This window comes from Saimiri boliviensis, chromosome 5 (assembly GCF_048565385.1).
Source record: "Saimiri boliviensis isolate mSaiBol1 chromosome 5, mSaiBol1.pri, whole genome shotgun sequence".
Lineage (NCBI taxonomy): Eukaryota > Metazoa > Chordata > Mammalia > Primates > Cebidae > Saimiri > Saimiri boliviensis.
The window spans coordinates 114,449,412-114,455,939 of record NC_133453.1 but is presented as its reverse complement, the minus strand read 5'-3'; the positions used below and the strand labels follow the sequence as shown (position 1 = coordinate 114,455,939).

Below are 6,528 nucleotides of genomic sequence, written 5' to 3'. Positions count from 1 at the left end.
TAACTACCATTTTAAAATGGAAAACATCCAGACTCCATAAATCATTGCAAAAATAAGTGAAAACTCAATCGGAAGAAAATTCTAGTTAAATATGGTAGCTGGAACATCAAAATTTATGTCTTCTTCCTACTTGAAACATCACTAAACATTAGCAAAAGTATTAAAGCAGGCATAAATCCAAAAGACAAAAAACTGGGAGAAAGAAGATGACAATCGCTCAGAAATGTCCACAAAGTAGAGGAAGCCAAAAAGCAAGAGCAGAGAACTGGCACTGCATACAGAAAGCTGCCGCTGGCTGGGCGGAGTGGCTCATGCCTGTAATCCCAGTATGCTGGGAAGCCAGAGTGGGCAGATCATGAGGTCAGGAGTTCAAGACTAGGCTGGCCAACATGGTGAAACCCCACATCTACTGAAAATACAAAAATTAGCTGGTGTGGTGGCGCGCACGTGTAATCACAGCTACTTGGGAGGCTGAGGCAGGAGAATTGCTTGAAGTCGGGATGTGGAGTTTGCAGTGAGCTGAGATTACACCACTGCACCACAGAGCCAGACTCCAACTGTGGTGGGGGACTGGAGGGGAAGAGAAAGCTGTTGCTTACAGCTGCTGCAGGGCCTGGAGGTTGAGGAGTCCAGTGGGAGGGAACAGCACAGGGTGGGGCAGGATGGGGCTAACAGCAGGACTGCTTGTTTATCTGTTTAAAAGCAGGCTGTGCCCCATAGAACAGGGCCTGCCCCATCTAGATGCTTAATAAACATTTGTTAATGAATGAGTGAAAGGGTAGAGGAATGGCCTTCCAGTTGGGACTGAGGCCTCTCTGGTTACCCTGTAAGAAAGCGAATTGGTTTTTGGGACGTGCCTGCTCTTCGCCTTTTGCTGCTGTCCATTGATTTCTTTTTCCAGGAAGAAAAATGGCATCCAGACTGGGTGCGGTGGCTCACGCCTGTAATCCTAGCACTTTGTGAGGCCGAGGTGTGTGGATCACCTGAGGTCAGGAGTTCAAGACCAGCCTGGCCATCATGGTGAAACCCCATTTTTTTTTTTTTTTTTTTTTTTTGAGACGGAGTTTCGCTCTTGTTACCCAGGCTGGAGTGCAATGGCGTGATCTCGGCTCACCGCAACCTCTGCCTCCTGGGTTCAGGCAATTCTCCTGCCTCAGCCTCCTGAGTAGCTTGGATTACAGGCATGCACCACCATGCCCAGCTAATTTTTAGTAGAGACGGGGTTTCACCATGTTGACCAGGATGGTCTCGATCTCTTGACCTCGTGATCCAACCGCCTCGGCCTCCCAAAGTGCTGGGATTACAGGCTTGAGCCACCGCGCCCGGCGAAACCCCATTTTTAAAAAGTAAAAAAAAAATAAAAATAAAATGGCATCTGTTGCAGGTGATTCACAACCAAGCGTGGTGGCTCAGGTGGTCAACCTGCCCTTGGTGAGCTCCACGTATGACCTCATGTCCTCAGCCTACATCAGCACAAAGGACCAGTATCCTTACTTGAAGTCTGTGTGTGAGATGGCAGAGAAGGGTGTGAAGACCAACACCTTGGTGGCCATGATGCTCAGTGCATCTTCCAGAAGCTAGAGCCGCAAATTCCAGTTGCTGATACCTATTCCCATAGCGGGCTAGACAGGACTGAGGTTGTTGCCAATGCCCAGGGTGCTCTGACTCAGGCCAAAGATGCTGTGACGACTACTGCGACTGGGCCCAAGGATTCCGTGGCCAGCACGGTCACAGGGGTGACAGACAAGAGCAAAGGGAGGGTGATTGGTAGTGTGGAGAAGACCAAGTCTGTGGTCAGCGGCAGCATTAACGCAGTCCTGGGGAGTCGGCTGATGCAGCTTGTAAGCAGTGGTGTGGAAAATGCTCTCACCAAATCAGAGCTGTTGGTAGAGCAGTACCTCCCTCTCACTGAGGAAGAGCTAGAAAAAGCAGCAAGAAAAGTTGAAGGATGGCTGGGCGTGGTGGCTCACGCCTATAATCCAAGCACTTTGGAGGCCAAGGCGGGCGTATCACCTGAGGTTGGGAGTTCAAGACCAGCCTAACCAACATGGTGAAACCCCGTCTTTAAAAAAAAAAAAAAAAAGAAATCAAAGAAAAGAAAAAAAGAAAAAAGAGGAGTTGAAGGATTCGGTATGGTTCAGAAGCTAAGCTGTTATGTTAGACTGGGATCCCTGTCTACCAAGCTTCATTCCCGCTCCTGCCAGCAGGCTCTCAACAGGGTTAAAGAAGCTAAGCAAAAAAGCCAAGAGACCATTTCTCATCGCCATTCTACTGTTCACCTGATTGAATTTGCCAGGAAGAACGTGCATCGTGCCAATCAGAACATTCAAGACGCTCAGGATAAGCTCTGCTTCACCTGGGGGGAGTGGAGAAGGAGCACTGGATACGATGATACAGATGAGTCCACTGTGCTGAGCACATCGAGTCACAAACTCTTGCTATTGCCCGGAACCTGACTCAACAGCTCCAGGCCACGTGCCACACCCTCCTGTCCAACATCCAAGGCTTACCGAAGAACATCCAAGATCAGGCCCTGCAATGGGGGTGATGGCAGGTGACATCTACTCTGTGTTCCGCAATGCTACCTCCTTTAAGGAGTGTTTGACAGCCTCCTCACTTCCAGCAAGGGGCAGCTGCAGAAAATGAAGAAATCTTTAGATGACGTGTGGATTATCTTGTTAACAACACACCCCTCAACTGGCTGGTACGTCCCTTTTATCCTCAGCTGACTGAGTCTCAGAATGCTCAGGACCAAGGTGCAGAGATGGACAAGAGCAGCCAGGAGGCCCAGCCATCTGAGTACAAAACTCATTAAACCTGCCCCTGTTGGCCAGACATGGTGGCTTACGCCTGTCATCCCAGTACTTTGGGAGGCCAAGTGGGCAGATCACAAGGTCAGGAGTTCAAGGCCAGCCTGACCAACATGGTGAAACCCTGTCTCTACTAAAAAAAAAAAAAAATACAAAAACCTGCCCCTGTCACCAGTGCGTGATGTAGCCAGCTAGATGACACCTTGTGTTATGTTGAAATTTACCTGCTAGGCAACCCTAAATTGAGAAACAAGTAGCTAATAAGAAGGCCCTCAATTATAGTTATTTCCAGCTGAATTAAGGGTTTTAATGTTTCTGGCATTAGCAGATGATTTCTGTTCACCTGGTAAGAAAAGAGTGCTAGGCTTGTCAGAGCCTAGCCAGAACTCACAAAAAATTCAAGTGCACTTACGTTCTCATTCTGTGTCCATTGTGTTGCCTCTGCCACTGTTTGTAATGAATAAAAACATCTTCATGTGGGCTGGGGTAGAAACTAGTGTCTCCTCTGGTGTGATCTGAGCAGGCGTCTTTACTGGTTTATCTCATGATGATTGCTTCTACAACTTGATTTTATTTTTTTTATCTCTCAAATAGGAATACTACCTTTTTATTTGAGAAGGAGTCTCCCTCTGTTGCCCAGGCTGGAGTACAATGGCATGATCTCAGCTCACCATGACCTCCGCCTCCTGGGTTTAAGTGATTCTCCTGCCTCGGCCTCCCAAGTACCTGTGATTACAGGTGCCCGCCACCACACCCAGCTAATTTTTGTATTTTTAGTAGAGACGGGGTTTCACCAGGTTGGCCAGGCTAGTCTCGAACTCCTGACCTCATGATCCACCTGCCTTGGCCTCCCAAAATGATAGGATTACAGGCGTGAGCCACTGCGCCTGGCCAGAATACTACCTTTGATTTCAATAAAATTCACTTCAGGATAGACCAGTTTTTAAAAAAAAACCACCTTTTCCTCCCTGATGCCACTGAAGTCACACGCGTGAGGTCTCTCTGCCGCTGCCACTTCAGATGCCACCAAGATGTACTACATGGCCTCCTACCTGCTGGTTGCCCTGGGGGTAACCCCTCCCCCAGTGCCAAGGACATCAAGAAGATCCTGGACAGTGTGGACAGAGAGGCAGACGACGATCGACTCAACAAGGTTATCAGTGAGCTGAACGGAAAGAACATTGAGGATATGATTGCCCAGAGTATTGGGAAGCTTGCCAGCATTCCTGCCGGCTGTGGCCATCTCTGCTGCCGGGGCTCCCCCCTCCCCTGCTGCAGCAGAGGAGAAGAAAGATGAGAAGGAGGAGGAGTCTGAAGAGTCAAGACGATGACATGAGATTTGGCCTCTTTGATTAAACTCCTCCTCCCCTGTAAATAAAGCCTTTCTATGCATCTTAAAAAAAAAAAAATAATAATAAAAGCACACATCAGAAGAAACTTTCCACATTGAGACACTGAATCTGTGCTCCCAAGGCTGAGGCCTCATTGTGGCACTGGCACACAAGGGCTAAAGGCATGTGCACCCGTGCTCAGTGCCAGGCCTCCCTTGGTGTGGCTGCTGCCACCCTGTCACCTTGGCCCATTAGGAAGAGCCCAAGTAAATGGCTAGAACGGAGGGAAGAGGGAGGAACAGCTGGGGCTGGGAAGAAAGGATGAAGCTTGGCTGTTCCTAAGCCCAACTGCACGGGGCCTTGAGCATCTGTGGACAGGACACCATGAAAGCACTCACGGCCCTCTCCCCTGCTGGAAGATGGACATCCCTCGTCCCAAGCCAGGCAGCCTGCCTTCCGTGATTCTGGACCAGCACTGTCCCTGCCACTTGCCCTAAGGAGAGGATTGTTTCACACACCCTTAACACCTAACAGCCAGTCCTGCTCTCACCTAGGGGGACCCTCATTTATCAAATACCGCCTTTAATTTACACAGCTTGCATTCTCTCTGCCAGCCTGTGAGGAAAAACCATTTTTCCAGTCCTCTGAGGAAATGGAGGCTCTGAGAAGCTAAATAACAACCCACAGTCCGGTCTCTGCACCTGAGCCTGGCAAAGATTCCTCCGAGAGCTTTCCAGATCCACACTTGCTGACTGTGGCTTCTTCTCTGCAGGGCACTGGCTAGCCCTGGGGACACTCGAAGGTAAATGGGCCCTGTTTTTTTCCTTCCAGGAGTTTACTTATCTTAGAAGAGATTGGAAGGTAGCCACGTGGCTACAGAGCACGAGTCAGAACAGGGTCACTGTTGTAGGAGCACAAAGGAGAGAGAGAAATTCAGGTAGGGCTGGCAGGAAGAGTTCAGGGCCCTTTCTAAGGAAGGAGGACTCGTGTTGACTCTTGGGAGAAAGAAGGGTTCTCTAGGCAGTTTGGAAAGGAAGTCTGTCCTGTGCGGGGGACGCACGTGAGCCACGGTCAGCTGGGACAAGCTGGTGGGCAGCCTCAGAGGCCAAGGGCCGGGAGGGCGGGGGCTGAACCTCAGTGGCTTCCCTGGCACCACTTGAAGGTCAGCTTCTAGGAGGCAGAGTCCAGGCAGGAATGCCTGAGGATGAGAAGGTATTGGGGAAGAAACCAGAGCTGGGCAGTGGGAACAGAGAGGAAGAGACCAACTGGAAGGACACTGCTGAGGGAAGGACAGAGGGCTGGGGACAGGGAGGGGGCAGGGGAGGAAGGCCCAAAGGAAGCCTTCCCCTTGGGCCACCAGGAGCCAAGAGGCACCCTATCTTCTTCTGCAGCGGGTGGGTTTTAAAGCTCTGTGTGTTAATTTCCTATCCAAAATTCCTTTGAAAAAATGGTCCATAATCCCAGCACTTTGGGAGGCCGAGGTGGGAAGATCACCTGAGGTTGGGAGTTTGAGACCAGCCTAACCAACACGGAGAAACCCCGTCTCTACTAAAAATACAAAATTAGCAGGGTGTGGTGGTGTATGCCTGTAATCCCAGCTACTCAGGAGGCTGAGGCAGAAGAGTTGCTTCAACTGGAAGGCAGGGATTTCAGTGAGCTGAGATCATGCTATTGCACTCTAGCCTGGGCAACAAGAGTGAAACTCCATCTCAGAAAAAAAAAAAAAAATAGACCTATGAGGCTGGGCGTGATGGCTCACGCCTGTAATCCCAGCACTTTGTGAGGCCAAGGCAGGTGGATCACCTCAGGTTGGCAGTTTGAGACCAGCCTGACCAACATGGAAAAACCCTGTCTCTGCTAAATATACAAAATGAGCTTGATGTAGTGGTGAATTCCTGTAATCCCAGCTACTTGGGAGGCTGAGGCAGGAGAATTGCTTGAACCCAGGATGCAGAGGTTGCAGTGAGCCAAGATCATGCCATTGCACTCTAGCCTGGGCAACAAGAGCAAACTCCATCTCAAAAAAAAAAAAAAAAAAAAAAAATTAGCCAGGCATGGTGGTGCACACCTGTAATCCTGGCTACTCAGGAGGCTGAGGCAGGAAAATCCTTGAATCTGGGAGGCAGAGGTTGCAGGTAAGCTGATCGTGCCACTGCACTATAGCCTGGGCAACAGAGCAAGACTCCGTCTAAAAGAAAAAAATAGACCAATGAGTGGATAAACAAACTGTGATATGGACACACAATGGAATATTACTCAGCTTGAAAAAGCAAGGAGATTCTGACGTGTGCTACTACGTGGATAACGTTGTTATGAACATTGTGATGAGTGAGATAAGCCAGACACAAAAGGACACATCCTGTATGGTTCCACTTACATGAGGTCAC

At 49.5% G+C, this 6,528-nt stretch overlaps 2 pseudogenes; both read left to right on the top strand.

Annotated features, from left to right (window-relative positions):
* Window positions 1-1,368: 1,368 nt before the first annotated feature.
* On the top strand, window positions 1,369-2,815 carry LOC101028195 (perilipin-2-like; annotated as a pseudogene).
* Window positions 2,816-3,841: 1,026 nt separating this feature from the next.
* Window positions 3,842-4,224, top strand: LOC101028720 (large ribosomal subunit protein P2 pseudogene; annotated as a pseudogene).
* Window positions 4,225-6,528: the final 2,304 nt, after the last annotated feature.